At 42.9% G+C, this 17,755-nt stretch overlaps 1 long non-coding RNA gene across 1 annotated transcript in view; it reads right to left on the bottom strand.

Moving 5' to 3' along the window:
- LOC123603089 overlaps positions 1 to 17,428 on the bottom strand; it is a 65,680-nt gene extending 48,252 nt beyond the window's left edge. Inside the window, exon 1 of the long non-coding RNA XR_006714736.1 lies at positions 16,652 to 17,428. This is a non-coding gene — a long non-coding RNA (uncharacterized LOC123603089). The remainder of the gene's footprint in view (positions 1 to 16,651) is intronic.
- Positions 17,429 to 17,755: the final 327 nt, after the last annotated feature.

Here is a 17,755-nt window from a genome sequence, read left to right as displayed (position 1 = left end):
GCTGGTGCAGCCACTCTGGAAAACAGTATGGAGGTTGCTCAGAAAATTAAAAATAGAACCACCCTACGACCCAGCAATTGCACTGCTACGTATTTATCCAAAGGGTACAAAAATGCTGATTCGAAGAGGCACATGCACCCCAATGTTTATAGCAGCACTATCGGCAATAGCCAACGTATGGAAAGAGCTCAAATGTCCATCGAGGGATGAATGGATAAAGATGTGGTATATACATACAATGGAATATTACTCGGTGATCAAAAAGAATAAAATATTGCCATTTGCAACTACGTGGATTGAACTGGAGGGTATTATGCAAAGCGAAATTAGTCAGTTGGAAAACAACAAATATCATATGACTTCACTCATATGAGGACTTTAAAATACAAAACAGATGAACATAAGGGAAGGGAAGTAAAAATAATATAAAAACAGGGAGGGGGACAAATCATAAGAGATGCTTACATACAGAGAACTAAAAAAATATTTCAATATTTCTCCATTTCTTGCCAACACTTTTTTTTTTTTTTAATCTGTCTTTTTAATTATACTCATCCTAGTGGGCGTGAGGTGGCACCTCGGTGTGGTTTGGATTTTCTTCTCCCTGATGACAATGTCGAGTGTCCTTTCACACGCCTTAGGCCACTGGTATATCTTTTTTAGGGGGAAAATGCCTATTCAGATTTTTTCATTGGGTTGTCTTTTTACTATTGAATTGAAAGAATTCCTTATATATTCTAGATACAAGTTCCTTGTCAGATACACCATTTGCAAATATATGTACTCTCTTTACATGGGTTGCCTTTTCACTTTTTTTTTTTTTTTAACTGAAGTGTAGTTGACATACAATGTTCTATTGTTTTCAGCTGTACAACATAGTGATTCAGCAATCTTGTACATTGCACCGTGGTCCCCACCGTAAGCGTGGTTACCATCTTGTCACCATACAGAGTTATTTATCATATTGTTGGCCATATTCCCTCTGCTGTCCTTTGAATCCCTGTGACTTACTTATTTTATTGCTGGAAGATCGTACCTCTTAACCCCTTTCACTTACTTTGCCCACCCCCACCTCCCCTCCCCTTGAGCAACTACCAGTTTGTTCTTTGTATTCAGGAGACTGTTTCTGGTTTGTGTGTGTGTTCCTTTGTTTTGCTTTTTAGATTCCACATATAAGTGAAATCCTACGATATTTGCCATGAGTGGCAAGTTTCGTTCTCTTTTATGGCTGAATTATGTTATGTGTATTTATACCCTACAATTTCCTTATCTGTCATCTGTTGATGGACACGTAGGTGGCTTCCGTATTTTGGCTACTGTAAATAGCACTGAGATAAATATATGGACCCATGTATCTTTTCAAATTACTGTTTTCATTTTCTTTGGGTGAATACTCAGGAGTGGCGTTACTGGGTTGTATGTATGATATTTCTATTTTTAATTTTTTTGAGGGGTCTCCATACTGTTTTCCACAGCGGCTGCACAAATTTACACTCCCTCCAACAGTGCACGAGGGTTTCCTTTTCTCCACCTCCTTGCCAACACTTGTTATTTCTTGCCTTTTTGATACTAGCCATTCTGACTGGTGTGAAAAGATATCTCATTGTGGTTTTGATTTGTATTTCCATGGTGATCAGTGATGTTGAGCATCTTTTCATGTGTCTGTTGACCATCTGTGTCTTCTTTGGAAAAATTTCTGGTCAGATCTTCTGCCCATGTTCAGTCAGATTATTTGGGTTTTTTGGTGTTGAGTTGTATGAGTTATTTACATAGTTTAGACATTAACCCCTTATCAGATACAGCATTTCTAAATATCTCCTCCCATTCAGTAGGTTGCTTTTTGATTTTGTTGATGGTTTTGTACGCTGTGCAAAGCTTTTTTAGTTTGTAGTAGTCCCAATGGTTTATTTTTGCTTTTCTTTCCCTTGCCCAAGGAGGACAAATCCAGAGAAAGTTGCTATGGCCAATGTCCAAGAGATAACTGCCTATGCTTTCTTTTAGGAGTTTTATGATTTCAGGTCTTACCCTTAGGTCTTTTATCCATTTTTGAGTTTATATGGTGTGAAAAAGTGGCCCAGTTTCATTCTTTTGCATGTAGCTGTCTTGTTTTTCCAACACCATTTATTGAAGGGACTGTCTTTTCCCCATTGTATATTCTTGCCTCCTCTGCCATAGATTAATTGACCATGTAATTATGAGTTTATTTCTGGGCTCTCTATTTTGTTCCATTGATCTATACGTCTGTCTTTGTATCAGTGCCATACCGTTTTGATGATTATAGAATTGCAGTGTGTCTCGAAACCTGGGATTGTGATACCTCCAGCTTTGTTCTTTCTCAAGATTGCTTTTGCTATTCAGGGTCTTTTGTGGTTCCACACATATTTTAGGATGATTTGTTTTAGTTCTGTGAAAAATACTATTGGGATTATAATAAGGATTGCATTGAATGTGTAGATTGCATTGGGTAGTATGAAAAATTTAATAATATTGATTCTTCCAATCCATGAGCATAGTATATCTTTCCATTTGTGTCATTGTTTTTCCCCATCCATATCTTATAGTTTTCAGAGTACAGGTCCTTCACCTCTTTGGTTAAATTTATTCCTAGGTATTTCATTCTTTTTGGTACAGCTGTAAGTGGGATTGTTTTCGCAATTCATTTTTCTGCTATTTTGTTACTACTGTATAGAAATGCAACAGATTTTTTTTATATTAATTTCATATCCTGCAACTTTACTGAACTCATTTATTAGTTGTAATAGTTTTTTGGTGGAGTCTTTAGTGTTTGCTAGATACAGAATCATGTTATCTGCAAATAGTGACATTTTTACTTCTTCCCTACCAATTTGGTCACCTTTTCTTTCTTTTTTTTTTCTTTTTTTTTTTTTTTTTTTTTTGTCTAATGGCTGTGGTTAAGACTTCCAGTACTGTTTTGAATAAAAGTGGTGAGAGTGGACATCCCCGTCTTGTTCCTGACTCTCTTTAGCCTTTCTTGTGGAGCAGGTCTACTAGTGGTCAATTATCTCAGCTTTTACCTGCAAAGTCTTAATTTCTTTCTCTTTTGAAGGCTAGTTTTGGTGGATATAGAATTCTTGGTTGATGTTTTAAAGTCTCAGCATTGAAATATGTCATCTGCTTTCTGGCTTCTGTGGTTTCTGAAGAGAAATTAGCTATTAATATTATTGAAGATCACTTGTATGTGAGAGGTTGCTTCTCTCTTGCTACTTTCCAGATTCTTTATCTTTTGTTTCTGATGATTTTACTTTAATATGTCTTGGTATGACTCTATTTGAGTTTATCCTGTTTGCAGCCTATTTGACCTTGTTGAAAGTGTAGATTCATGTCTTCCATCAAATTTGGGAAATTCTTGGATACTATCTATCTTTGTGCTCATTTCTTTTTCTCCTCTCCCTCTGAAGTTTCTGGTGGTATGCATGACATCTTAGGTTCTGTTAATTTTTCTCGATTCTCTTTCTACTGCTCAGATGGAATAATATCAATTTGCTTATCTTCAAGTTCACTGATTCTTCTGCTTCCTCAGGTCTGTTGGACTCTCATGAATTTTTAATTTCAGTGGTTGTACTTTTCATCTCCAGAGTTTGTTTTATAATTTCTTTTTACTGACACTCTTTATTTGGTGAGACGTTGTTTCTCTGGTATCCTTTTGTCTTGCGTCCATGGTTTCCTCTCACTCTTTGGAAGTTGATATAAAGTCTTCGTTTAATAAGTGAACACCTGGGTTTCCTCAGAGACAGTTTCTATTCATTCCCCATTTCCAGTGAATTGTCCTTCATTTCTTGTTTCCTCACATGTCTCATAGTTTTTTGTTGAAAATTAGACCTTTTGAATATTATAAAGTGGCAACACTGGAAAACAATTCTCCCACCTGCCTGGGGCCTGTGGCTACTGCTTGTTGTGAGCTGTTGTTATTTGCTTGTTAGTGACTTTTTAAAAAAACCAATTTTGGGGGCGCCTGGGTGGCGCAGTCGGTTAAGCGTCCGACTTCAGCCAGGTCACGATCTCGCGGTCCGGGAGTTCGAGCCCCGCGTCGGGCTCTGGGCTGAGGGCTCAGAGCCTGGAGCCTGTTTCCGATTCTGTGTCTCCCTCTCTCTCTGCCCCTCCCCCGTTCATGCTCTGTCTCTCTCTGTCCCCCCCAAAAAAAATAAACGTTGAAAAAAAAATTTTTTTTTAAAAACTAATTTTGCATCTTAAAAAAATTTTTTTTAAATTTATTTTTGAGAGAGAGAGAGAGAGAGCAAAAGCAGGGGAGAGGCAGAGACAGAGGAAGACACAGAATCTGAAGCAGGCTTCAGGCTCTGATCTGTCAGCACAGAGCCTAACGCGGGGCCTGAATCCATGAATTGGGAGATCGTGACCTGAGCCAAAGTTGGACGCTCAACCGACCGAGCCACCCAGATGCCCTAAAAAAACTCATTCACTGTCATGCGGCCGTTAGCTTAGTGGTCAGCTAGCATTTTTAACTGTATCTTAATTAAGCACCTGGAACCAAAGAAGGGGGGAAAAAAAGAGAAAAGAAACAAAGAATATAAAGAAGAATACTGTTATTGTAACTCTCCCTGCCCCCCACCCCCCAGCCCCGGCTTCAGATGTTGAAGTCCTAATCCCCAGTAACTCAGAATGTGACCACATTTGGAGATAGGGTCTTTAAAGAGGTAATTATGTTAAAGTGAGGTCACTGGGGTGGGGCTTAATTTAATATGATGGGTGTCTCCATAAGAAGAGGAAATTAGGACAGGGACACACAGAGGAAAGACCATGTGAAAGCATAGGGAGAAGGCAGCCATCTGCAAGTCATGGAGAGAGGCCTCAGGTGAAACAGAATCTGATGACCCCTTAATCTTGGACTTCTGGGCTCCAGAATTGTCAGAAAATAAGTTTCTGTTAATAAGCCACCCACTCTATGGTACTTTGTTATAGTAGCCTTCAAAAATTAATGGAATCACTATTATTTGTTTCTTTTGTTGGAAATGCTGCAGGAGTCTTGATATTGTGTGGGGCTAACCCAGCTCGCTGCGAGGCGTTAGCAATGGGCAAAAGTTTAGTCTGTCTGAAAATAAACACACGCCTTCTGATCAGCTGGCCTCCTCCAACAAGGGCATTGATATGAAGACTGTAAAATTTTGAAGGATTTTAGAGACTTTCTACTATTATAGTTCACAACACTGACTGCATATTGGAATCATTTCAGAAATTATTTGCTAAAAGCCTGGCTCCATCCCCATAAAATCATGCAATTGTTTTAATGGTATGGAGTTAGTCAAGGAAAACTCCCCTAATATGGGTTTGGGTGAAGGACAGATTGAAAGTCAAAAGCTGGAGGACGGCAGGACTTCAGTTGAGGCTAGAGGGCCAGGTGACAGGGAGTTTTAGACAAGGCGCATGGAGACCAGCATGGCAAGGGCACACGCAAATATTGGGGAGCAGTGGAGGTAAAGCTGGGTTGGGAAGGAGAGACCAGGCAGTGACCATGAAAACCAAGCAGAGAAATCAAGGCCTTCAAAGGATTTTGAGCATTGGGCTGGAATCAATGGGGCCTTGGAAGCTGCTTGAACCTGGGAGGAGTGCCATCAGAGGTGGGTGGAGAATGTGGCTTCTGGGGGCAGTCCCAGTCACTGGTCATCAGGAGGACTGAAGGCTGAGGTTTGGAGTAAAGAAAAGGCCACAGAGGGGGCACCTGGGTGGCTGAGTCAGTTAAACGTCCGACTTCAGCTCAGGTCATGATCTGACCTGTTCGTGGGTTCGAGCCCCACATCAGGCTCTGTGCTGACAGCTCAGAGCCTGGAGCCTGCTTCGCATTCTGTGTCTCCCTCTCTCTCTGCCCCTCCCCTGCTCATGCCTTCTCTCTCTCTCCTTCAAAAATAAATAAAAACCTTAAGAAAGAAAAGGCCACAGAGTTCCCAGCACTCATCAGAGTTGTAGAAAATATGTGCATTTTACTTTTTTAATGTTTATTTATTTTTGTTAGAGAGAGAGAGAGCACAAGCAGGGGAAGGGCAGAGAGAGAGAGAGAGAGAGAGAGAGGATCTGAAGTGGGATCTGCGCTGACAGCAGAGAGTCCGACATGGGGCCCGAACTCATGAACCGTGAGATCACGACCTGAGCCGAAGTCGGATGCTCAACCGACTGAGCCACCCAGGCGCCCCCCTATGTGCATTTTAAATAGAACTGAAAACACAAACAGGAGGTTTGGTTCCTGCCACAATGAGGCAATAGCCGAGGCTGCTGGCTCTGTCCATAAAAATCCGCCCCTGACAAAACCTGTGGCGGAAAACACGGAGCCAGGAACCAGCAGATCCACATTATGAGAAACCTCTGGAAGGAGGGAAGGTTGGCCTGTGGTGTGTGCATGTCTGTGGGGGGGGGGGGGGAGTTGGGGGCTAAGTGGGGTGTGTCTGCAGCCTGGGGCACAGGGAGACTCCAGCTATGAGAGGAAAACAGTAATGATTTCAGCTCTGTTCTGGGCTTTCCTCAACCATTGCCTGTTGACAGTCACCGTTTGTCCCGCACCCTCACAGCAGGAATCAGTAGCAAAGGTCAAGTCTGCTGAGATGGGTGTTATCAGAGGTGACATCCAAGTAACACGAGATGAGGAAATGGGGACAGCGGATGGGAACCAACATTCCCAGGGAATCGTGACTCCCCTCTTTCTCTCCGGGCCTCCAGGCCCAGCGGACTCCAGTGTAATCCCAATGCTGCCCCTTCTTGGATGCTTGAAGGTGAAGCCCTGACCTGAAGGGTTTCTTGGAGTCTCAGGCTCCCAATGTCAGCGGCCACGGGGTATATGCTATGTGCTCTCAGCCCCAGAGCTCCTATTCCTCAAACTCTCCATTGCCGGACGTAGAGCGGGGTCTGGCCACCATCTCCCCTCAATACTCTGCCAGAGGAAGTCACCCCTCAGAGCGAGGGCAGAAAGATGAACTCAGGGTAAAGAGCAGCACGACTTCCACGAAAGAGGAACAATCACTGGACGGCGTATGGCGTGGGGCAAAGAAGCCTGAGAAACGATGGGTCGAGACTATGAAACGAGTGTGCTAAAGCAGACGAGGGGCTATTAACAATGTAAAACGGGGAAAATCACCGGAAATAAAGTTGAACTATTAGGGAAGAAAAATACGATACTCTTAGTATTTGCTATATATACCGAAACCAATTACTCAGCCATCAAGAAGAATGAAATCTTGTTGGTGGGAAGGCAAGCTGGTGCAGCCGCTCTGGAAGACAGTATGGAGGTTCCTCAAGAAGCTAAAAATAGAACTACCCTACAACCCAGCAATTGCACTTCTAGGCATTTATCCACGGGATACAGGTGTGCTGTTTCGAAGGGACACATGCACCCCCGTGTTTCTAGCAGCACTATCAACAATAGGCAAAGTATGGAAAGAGCCCACATGTCCGTCGATGGATGAATGGATAAAGAAGATGTGGTCTATATATACAATGGAGTATTACTCGGCAATCAGAAAGAATGAAATCTTGCCATTTGCAACGACGTGGGTGGAACTGGAGGGTATTATGCTAAGTGAAATTAGTCAGTCAGAGAAAGACAAAACTCATATGACTTCACTCATATGAGGACTTTAAGAGACAAAACAGATGTACATAAGAGAAGGGAAGCAAAAATAATACAAAAACAGGAAGGGGGACAAAACAGAAGAGACTCATAAATATGGAGAACAAACTGAGGGTTACGGGAGGGGTGGTGGGAGGGGGGATGGGCTCAATGGGTAAGGGGCGCTAAGGAATCCAGTCCTGAAATCATTGTTCCACTATATGCTAATTTGGATGTAAATTTAAAAAAATAAAAAATAAAACAAGTTAAAAAAAAATGCCCAACAATCAAACACTGGATGTCTGCTATGTAATGTTCTACACTTTTTCATAAGTTTGAAATCTTTCATATTTATGAAACGCAAACAAAATGAAAATTAAAGCAAAATCGACCATCTCACTGCTACCCGGGAATCCAGACTTTTCTCCTTACACTTCTCCTATCATTTCCTGAGCAGGATGGACAGATCTCTAACTTCAAATCTTAACCTATTCCATTCCCCAGCATGAAAATTTCTTTTCATTATCTTCTCTGAGTCCCACCCCTTTTTGATGAATTTCAATTTCCTCTCCTACAGAAATTCCCGCCAAGTATCCTTATTCTTCATTTCATTACTGCCTCTTCTAAACAGCTGAAATATCTGTGACTTGTCCTATTCTTGGATCCCCATCAGCCTATCATTGTTATTTATCTTTTTCCTGATGTCCCTTTTTCTCCTCAATTAGTAAGTGCCAGCAAAGCATTTAAAAAGCACTTGTTGAAAAAAATAACCGAAAGACATTGAAAAGCAGTTACAAACAATGTATATGCGTATGCATGCTTGCCATGTGTTTGCCAACTATGTGTGAAGAATTTTAATTGCGTGGGAAAGTGCTTGTGATGTAACGCAGAAAGAAAAGGTCAGGATGCAAAACCTTTCGTACCGTCTGAGCTCAGTAAAATTCTGTACAAGTGCGCCTTCATAACTGCACGAGAGCTCATCATTTGGATGTGAACTGATAACCTTTTAGGAAAGCACGGAGCCATTCTTAATAAATTCAGAAAATGCTCTCTAATACAAAAAAAAAAAAAAAAAAAAGAAAAGAAATCTTGCCATTTGCAATGACCTGGATGGAGCTAGACTATATTCTGCAAAGGAAAATAAGTCAGCAGAGAAAGACAAATACCGTATGATTTCACTGATTTGTGGAATTTAAGAAACAAAACAGATGAACATACGGGAAGGGGGGAAAAGTAGAGAGGGAAACAAACCATAGGAGACTCATAATGACAGAACAAACTGAGGATTGATGGAGGGAAGTGGGGTGGGGGAGGGGCTAGATGGTCGATGGGTATTAAGGAGGGCACTTGCTGTGATGAGCAGTGGGTGCTGTATGTAAGTGATCAATCACTGAATTCTACTCCTGAAACCAATATTGCAGTATACGTTAACTAAAATTTAAAGGGCAGTGGGTGGCTCAGTCAGTTGAGTGTCCAACTCTTGATTTCGGCTCAGGTCATGATCTCAGGGTCATTGGACTGACCCCTGTGTCAGGCTCCATGCTGAGTGTGGAGACTGCGTGGAATTCTCTCTCTCCCTCTGCTCCTCTCCCCTAAAATAAAAATATATATATACATATATTTTTAAAAAGAGGTTTTTTTAATTTTTTTTTAACGTTTATTTATTTTTGAGACAGAGAGAGACAGAGCATGAATGGGGGAGGGACAGAGAGAGAGGGAGACACAGAATCCGAAGCAGGCTCCAGGCTCTGAGCAGTCAGCCCAGAGCCCGACACGGGGCTCGAACTCACAGACCATGAGATCGTGACGTGAGCTGAAGTCGGACGCTTAACCGACTGAGCCACCCAGGCGCCCCAAAAAGAGTTTTAAAAATATCTAAAATTGACATTAAAATTAACAATTTTTAATTCAAAAATTTTTAATGTTTATTTTTCAGAAAGAGACAGAGTGTGAGTGGGGGAGGAGCAGAGAGAGAGGGAGACACAGAATCCGAAGCAGGTTCCAGGCTCCGAGCAGTCAGCACAGAGCCTGACACCAGGCTCGAACCCACGAACCGTGAGATCATGACCCGAGCCAAAGTCGGACGCTTGACCAGCTGAGTCACCCAGGTACCCCTTCCTTTTTTTTTTTTAATTAAAAAAAATTTACATTAAAACAAAAAACACACACACACTAGCATCAAACTTAAGAAATAATCCATTTTAGGCATGGTGCCCGTTGTTTAAGTTAACTCTTACAGAAGAGTGCCCAAATAATAGGGATCCCTTTGCACAAGAAATAGGAACTTAACGAAAAAGGATGAATAATCCAAAGCAGAATGAAGTAAAAGACTTAAGCACAGCTCTTGAGTTACAGACAGATGGACTGGAGTTTAAATCCCACCCCTGCTATCCAGTTGCTAAAAGACATTTTACTCTATGTTATTGGCTGAATCGTGACCCTCTTAAAATTCATATGTTGGAGTTCTAACCAGCTCTATTTGGAGATGGGGCCTTTAAAGAAATAATTAAGTTAAAATGAACCGTATGGGTGGGTTCTAATCCAATATGACTGGTGTTCTTGTAAGAGGAGGATATTTAATAGCATATACAGAGGATGGAAAGACACAGGAGAAGGTGGCCATCTACAAGCCAAGGAGAGAGGCCCCACAAGAGCCCAACCATGCTGACACCTTGATCTTGGACTTCTACCTTCGGGAATGGCAAGGAAATGCATTTCTGTTGTTCAAGCCACCTAGTCTGTGGCACTTTGTTATGGCAGCCCTAGAAAATTGATACGCTACGTATTCAACTATCATCTGCTGATAGGGCTTTTGTAAAGGATAAATTAAGTACATTAAATGAGATGCTTTAAGTTAGGCACCTAATACTGTATCCAACATGTGGTAAGAATTCAACAAATAAAAATGCACAACTTGCAAATGCCCAAATTTCGCCAGGTCAGCAGCATCCTTCTACCACAGAATTCATTGCTAGAAAACCAGAATTGTATCAAAATTGGTGACAAATGGGGGTGCCTGGGTACCTCAGTTTGTTAAGCTTCCAACTTCAGCTCAGGTCATGATTGCACGGTTTGTGGGTTCGAGCCCCGCGTCGGGCTCTGTGCTGACAGCTCAGAGCCTGGAGCCTGCTTGGGATTCTGTCTCTCTCCCCCTGCCTCTCCCTGCCCTGCTCATGCTCTGTCTCTTTCTCTCTCAAAAATGAATAAACATTTTTTGAAAATCTTTAAAAAATGGTGAAAAATGCACTAGAATAGGGAAGAGAAATGTTTTCCTAGCTTCTCCCCCCACCCCGCCCCACTCCCCATCACCCTCACTGAAAAAAGAAACAAGTGGAGACAAATTCCTATCATCACTGATCCTAATATTACTCAAGAAAATATACTGAATCTATAATAGGATAGTTTAAAATCTGAGCACAATTATCTGAGTTTGAATACAGAAATACAACCTCTGAAGAAAGGAGTAGCAAGATTCACAGACCAAAAAAAAAAAAAAAAAAAAAAATGCTTGGAGTAGACCTTGAGAATATAAATAAATTTTCTAACTCATGTGGTAAGGTGAATAACGGCCATCCAAATATATCCACATCTTGGGAATGCAAACTGGTGCAGCTACTCTGGAAGACAGTATGGAGGTTCCTCAAAAAATTAAAAATAGAACTACCTTATGACCCAATAATTGCACTACTAAGAGTTTATCCAAAGTATACAGGAGTGCTGATTCATAGGGGCACCTGCACCCCAAAGTTTATAGCAGCACTATTGACAGTAGCCAAAGTATAGAAAGAGCCCACATGTCCATCAATGGATGAATGGATAAAGAAGATGCGGTATATATATACAATGGAGTATTACTCGGCAATCAAAAAGAATGAAATCTTGCCATTTGCAACTACGTGGATGGAACGTGAGGGTATTATGCTAAGTGAAATTAGAATAAGACAAAAATCGTATGACTTCACTCATATGAGGACTTTAAGAGACAACAGATGAACGTAAGGGAAGGGAAACAAAAATAATATAAAAACAGAGGGGGACAAAACAGAAGAGAGTCATAAATATGGAGAACAAACTGAGGGTTACGGGAGGGGTGGTGGGAGGGGGGATGGGCTCAATGGGTAAGGGGCACTAAGGAATCTACTCCTGAAATCACTATTGCACTATATGCTAACTAACTTGGATGTAAATAAAGAAACAAACAAAAAACAAAAATGAAAACCAAAAAAATCTTAAAAGAATCTACTTTGATCAAAGTGTTGGTTACTGAGTAAGATTGGCATGGTATTGAATCACACTAATATACTATTCGCCAGCCACATGTAGTTTGAAATTTGGCTAGTCCAAATTGAGATGTGCTCTAAGTGTAAAACGTATCATATTTCAAAGACTTAGTAGGGGAAAAATACTAGAAAGTATGTCATTGATAATGTTTTCTATTGATGACATATCAAAATGGTAGTATTTTAGAATATTGGGTTGAATAAAATATATTATTAAAATTAAAAAAAAACACAAATACATCCACATCTAATCGTCAGGACATTAGAACATGAATACGTCACCCTACATGGCAAAAGGGACTTTGTAGGTTCGATTAAGAATCTTGAGGGGCCCCTGGGTGGCGCAGTCGGTTGAGCGTCCGACTTCAGCCAGGTCACGATCTCACGGTCCGTGAGTTCGAGCCCCGCGTCGGGCTCTGGGCTGAGGGCTCAGAGCCTGGAGCCTGTTTCCGATTCTGTGTCTCCCTCTCTCTCTGCCCCTCCCCCGTTCATGCTCTGTCTCTCTCTGTCCCAAAAATAAATAAATGTTGAAAAAAAAATTTTTTTTTAAAAAGAATCTTGAGAAGGGGAGATTATGCTGGATTATCTGGATGGAGACACATCACCGGTAGGAGATACCATCACCCAAGCAAGGAGAACGGAGTGACGTGAGGAAGGGGCCCCAAACCATGCGATGCAGAGGCCTCTTGCATCTGGAAAAGACAAGGACACCGATTCTCTCCTGGAAGCTCCAAGAGGAATGCAGCCCTGGTAACACCTTGATTTTGGACTTCAGACCTCCAGAGAAGGAGGATGATAAATTTGTGTTAATATGTGATAATAGCAACAAGGAAACTAATGTACACAGGAAGTATTTAGGAATAATAGTCTTTTCTCAAAGGATGAAAGGAATGTTTGCCCATGAAAGAATAAAAGAGAAAGTGACTCAAATCGAACACAGGCATTTTAGTTGAGTGGTTGTTAAACTTGGCTTTATGCTTGTTTAAAAATACAGATGCTTGTTACGTATCCGATTCTTGATTTAGGCTCAGGTTGTGATCTCGGGGTTTCGTGAGTTCGAGCCCCAAGTCGGGCATGGTGCTGGCAGCACAGAGCCTGCTCGGGATTCTCTCTCCCCCTCTCTCTGCCCCTCCCCTGCTCACACACACGCACTCTCTCTCTCAAAATAAATAAGCATTAAAAAAAATATACAGAGGCTTGGGAGCTCCATTCGGAAATGCTGCCTTGTTAGGCCTGGGATTGGACTGAGTTATCTTTTTTTTTTTTTTTTCTTTTCTTTTAAATGCTTCCCAGGGTGTTTTGGGTTTAAGATGGTCCTATTCCACTTCTTTTCTCCAAAAATGCAGGGGAAACAGCTACAAATTCAGATCTACAAAATGAACAGTAAAGACTGAACATATGTGTGGGTAAAGTGGGAGAGAAGATGCAAAGGGAAGCATCTGAGTGCGTATTTCCAAGAGGAGAGTGGCATCCTGAAAGCAGGACCCAAACTCCTCCCTTAAAAGAAAGGCGACAAGTTGCACAGGCTGGGGCAGGACTCCCTCTGGACTCTGCACCTGAGCAGGGAACAAAGGGAAGCAGGGACAAATGTGACTCACACTGTCAATCCGGAGATAGAAGACACATATGCAGGGAACTATAATTCAGAAGAAAGGAGTGATTGTTCTTTACTATTGTCTGGGTGAGAAGCAAAGCCTAAAAAGAAACATTTAAACAGGAAGTCTGCAAGGAATTAAGGCGGGGTTCTTTTACACAGAGGTGAAGGCATGTGTTGTTGCATGTTGGAATGCATTTAGACGTGACTTAGTATCTGTACGTGGCCATGCCCTATGACCCGGCAGTTTGAGGAGTTCCTTCAATCACTACCTCTGAAGGATGAGTGTCCTTAATTTTGTAATTATCAATTGCCTGTTAGTGATTATGCGAGGAGGTAAAGGAAGGAGATGCAATGAGGGGGGCACATAGAAAGCATCAAAGATACTGATTCTGTTCCATGTCTTAAGATGAGTGGTGTAGAGGGGCACCTGGGTGGCTCAGTCAGGTAAGCGTCCGGCTTCGGCTCAGGTCATGATCTTGCAGTTGGTGAGTTCGGGCCCCGCGTCGTGCCCTGTGCTGACAGCTCGGAGCCTGGAGCCGCTTCGGATTCTGCGTCTCCCTGGCTCTCTGCCCCTCCCCCATTCACGCTGTGCCTCTCCCTCAAAAACAAACATTAAAATTTTTTTTTAAATAAAAAAGTCTTTTCCTCAATAAAGAAAAATCTTGAAGTGACAACCTTAAATTTACAGCTTAAGAAACCAGAAAAAGAGTAAAGCAAACATAAACCTGTCAGGAGGGAAATGGTGAAGATTTGAACAGACAGAATAGACCATAGAGAAATCAATGAAATCAAAAGCTCGTTCTTTGAAAAGACCAACAAAATTGACAAACCATTAGCTGGAATTACTTAAAATAAATAACATTCAGAATGAAAGTGGGGACGTGACTACCAATTCTACAGAAATAAAACGTATAAGAGTACTGTGAACATCTGTATGCCCACAAATTGGATAGCCTAGATGAGATGGACTGATTGCTAATAACACTAAAAATAGAAAAAATTAGAAAATCCATAGATGATAACTAGTAAGGAGATTAAATAAAAAAACAAAAAACAAAAAACAAAAAAACCTCCCAACAAAGAACCTGATGGTCTCACTGGTGAATTCCACCAAACATTTAAAGGACAACTTATACCGGGGTACCCGGCCGGCTCAGTCTGTAGAGCATGCAACTCTTGGTCTCAGGGTTGTGAGTTCAAGTCTCCTGTTGGGCATGGAGCCTACTGAAAATAATAATATTTTTTTAAAAAAGCTTTAAAGAAAAACTTGCACCATCCTGCTCAAACTCTTAAAGAACTGAAGAGGAGGGAACACATCCTAACTCATTCTACGAGGCCAGCGTTGTCCTAATACCAAAGCCAGACAAAGATACTGTAAGAAAAAAAAAAAAAACTACAGACCAAAATATCTCTAATAAACATTGATGTAAAAATCCTCAACAAAATACTAGCAAACTGAATTCAGCAGTATATTTAAAGTATTATACCACACGCCCAAATGGAGTTTATTCCTGGAATGCAAGAATGGTTCAACATTCGAAAATCACTCTGTGTAATATGGCACATTAACAGAATAAAGGACTAAAAACACATGATCATCTCAATGGATACAGAGTAAACATCTGACCAATTCAATCCCCTTTCAACACAATAAGAGTCATATATAAAAACCCACAGTGAACATACTCAATGACGAAAGACTGAAAGCTTTTCCGCCAACATCAGGAACAAGGCAAGGATGCCCACTCTCTCCACTTCTATTCAATGTAATACTAGCCAGAGAAACTGGGCATGAAAAAGAAATAAGAGCATTCAAATGGGAAAGGAAGAAGTAAAACCACAGATGACATGATCTTATATGTTGAAAATCCTCAAGAATACACATACAAACTTAGAATACATGAATTCAGCAAAGTAATAAGATACAAAATCAACACACAAAAATCTATTGCATTTCTATATACTAACAATGCACAATCCCAAAAGGAAATTAAGAAGACAATTGCATTTACAACAGCATCAAAAAGAATACAATATTTAGGTATAAACTTAACCAAGAAGGCAAAAAGATTTGTACACTGAAAACTATAGAACATTGCTGAAAGAAATGAAAGCAGATGTACAAGAATGGAAAGATAACTCATGTTCATGAATTGAAAAACAATATCGTCAAGGTGTGAATACATTTATATTTAAATACCACAATATAGTAGCCAGAGGCTACCATATAAGACACATAGCTGTAATATATCATGTCTCTTTTTTTTCACGAGAAGGAAAACAATCCCTGGCAAAGAAGCCCTTTCAGGAGAATTTACCTAATACAAAAATATTATTTAAAAGAAACCAGGGGGGCGCCTGGGTGGCGCAGTCGGTTAAGCGTCCGACTTCAGCCAGGTCACGATCTCGCGGTCCGTGAGTTCGAGCCCGCATCAGGCTCTGGGCGGATGGCTCAGAGCCTGGAGCCTGTTTCCGATTCTGTGTCTCCCTCTCTCTCTGCCCCTCCCCCGTTCATGCTCTGTCTCTCTCTGTCCCAAAAATAAACGTTGATAAAAGAAACCAGGGGCGCCTTGGTGACTCAGTGGTCAAGCCACGGACTCTGAATTTCGGCTCAGGTAATGATCTCCTGGTTGATGGGATCGACCCCCGCCCCCTCGCTTCCAAGGAGCTCAGCACTGCTTTCTGGGGTTCTCTCTCTCTCTCTCTCTCTCTCTCTCTCTCTCTCTGCCCCTCCCCCGCTCACATACACTCTCTCTCTCAAAATAAACTTAAAAAAACAAAAGTTAAAAAAAAGTAACCAGCACAAGATCTACACAAAGAAACTGAGTAAAAACAAAGTTTGTCTAGCTCACGAAAACAAGGTGTCAGAGGGAATGAAAACTATGATCAAAACTTGTCATCAAAATATTTAACTTAACGGAGCCATCCCCTTTGTAAATAGGAGGCACACGCACAGATCCCACAGCTCAGGCAGAAGGCAAGACAACAGAAGGTGAAATAAACGTGGGGTGCACAGAAATAAAGAAAGAAGCACAAAACTCTGAAAATGGCTTCCCGCGAGAGAAAGAAATGGACTGGGGGGTCTGGGGTGCTGTTTTAATACAGGATTCTAGAACTATTTAGCCTTTAATTTAAACTCTGTGGATGTAAAAACAAATCTATCCCCTTCCCCACCCCCTCCCCCCTCCAGCACGCAATGCTCACTTGTCCGCCGCTCATACTCCTAGCCTGGGAGAGCCCCCTCCCGGGCAGGTTGCCTGCTCCTTCCTAGGAAAACACTACAAGGTCTTGCTTGAACGAGTCCCTCTTGCTCCCGGTGTCTTACCCCACCTCTGCTGCCTGGGCCCACGCAACATCCGGCTCCACCTGCACGTCTGCTCCCTTAGATCTCAATCCCTGGTTCTCCAGTTGCTGCTGCCTCTTCCGGGGGTTGCAGACCCTCGCACCACAGCCCACGTGTCCTGGACCCCCAGGCTGGCCCTCCCAGGCCTGGCCCCCACCTGGGCCCCCATGTGTCCCGGTTTCAGTTCATAACAACTTCGCTGTCATTCTCGATCACCTTATTTGCAGGAGCGTGGGTTGGGGGAGCAGGGCTGCGGTGTGGCTCCAGCAGCTCTTGAGTGTTGTTTACTGTCGCCACGGAAACCTCCCCGCAAGCCCTGGGCGGGGCTTAGGAAGGGGCGTGGTCAGAGCCCAGCGAGGCCGAGGCGGAGGTCCCCTCGGATTCGGGAATTCTAGCTGGCGTCCGGGTTCCGACTCAACCCGCGCCCTGGGCGTCGGGGAAGCAGCCCCGGGACAGGCAGCTTGGCGCTGGTACAGCGGGTTCGAGGAGTTTTCCTCTTCCCGCGGTGGCGTAAAGACGGGCCGGGGACCGACATCGGATTCTGAACGGATGGAGGACGTGTGGGATGGGATGAGAGGAAGGCGGCCGCTGAAAAGTACCGGGAGTCCGGAGGAGGAATTTCGTGAAGGACTTCCGGGGGTGGGGTCACGTGGCGAGGTGACCCCCCCCCCTCGACGTCACAGACGCCCATTGTGACGCGCGTGGAACCTCAGCCGCCGATTGGCTCGGCGGGCGCGGGATGGGGCTAAAAGGCCAGGCGCAGGTCCAACCCTGGGCTTAAGGGGGCGGGCAGAGAGGCGGTCGGTGTCTCGGCTCCCGACGGTAGGACCCAGCTCTCTAGGCGCTCCGCACCCGCTCTGTTGAGCCGGCATCGTTGGTCTGTCGCGCCTCCGGGGACTCGGGCCCAACCTCAGACCTCGGATTTCCTTGCCCCATCCTCGGCCGTCGCCCATCCGGACTCGACT

Source organism: Leopardus geoffroyi, chromosome E1, assembly GCF_018350155.1.
Source record: "Leopardus geoffroyi isolate Oge1 chromosome E1, O.geoffroyi_Oge1_pat1.0, whole genome shotgun sequence".
NCBI lineage: Eukaryota > Metazoa > Chordata > Mammalia > Carnivora > Felidae > Leopardus > Leopardus geoffroyi.
Note: the sequence above shows the minus strand (reverse complement) of the source record. Positions and strands in the feature narration are given on the sequence as shown.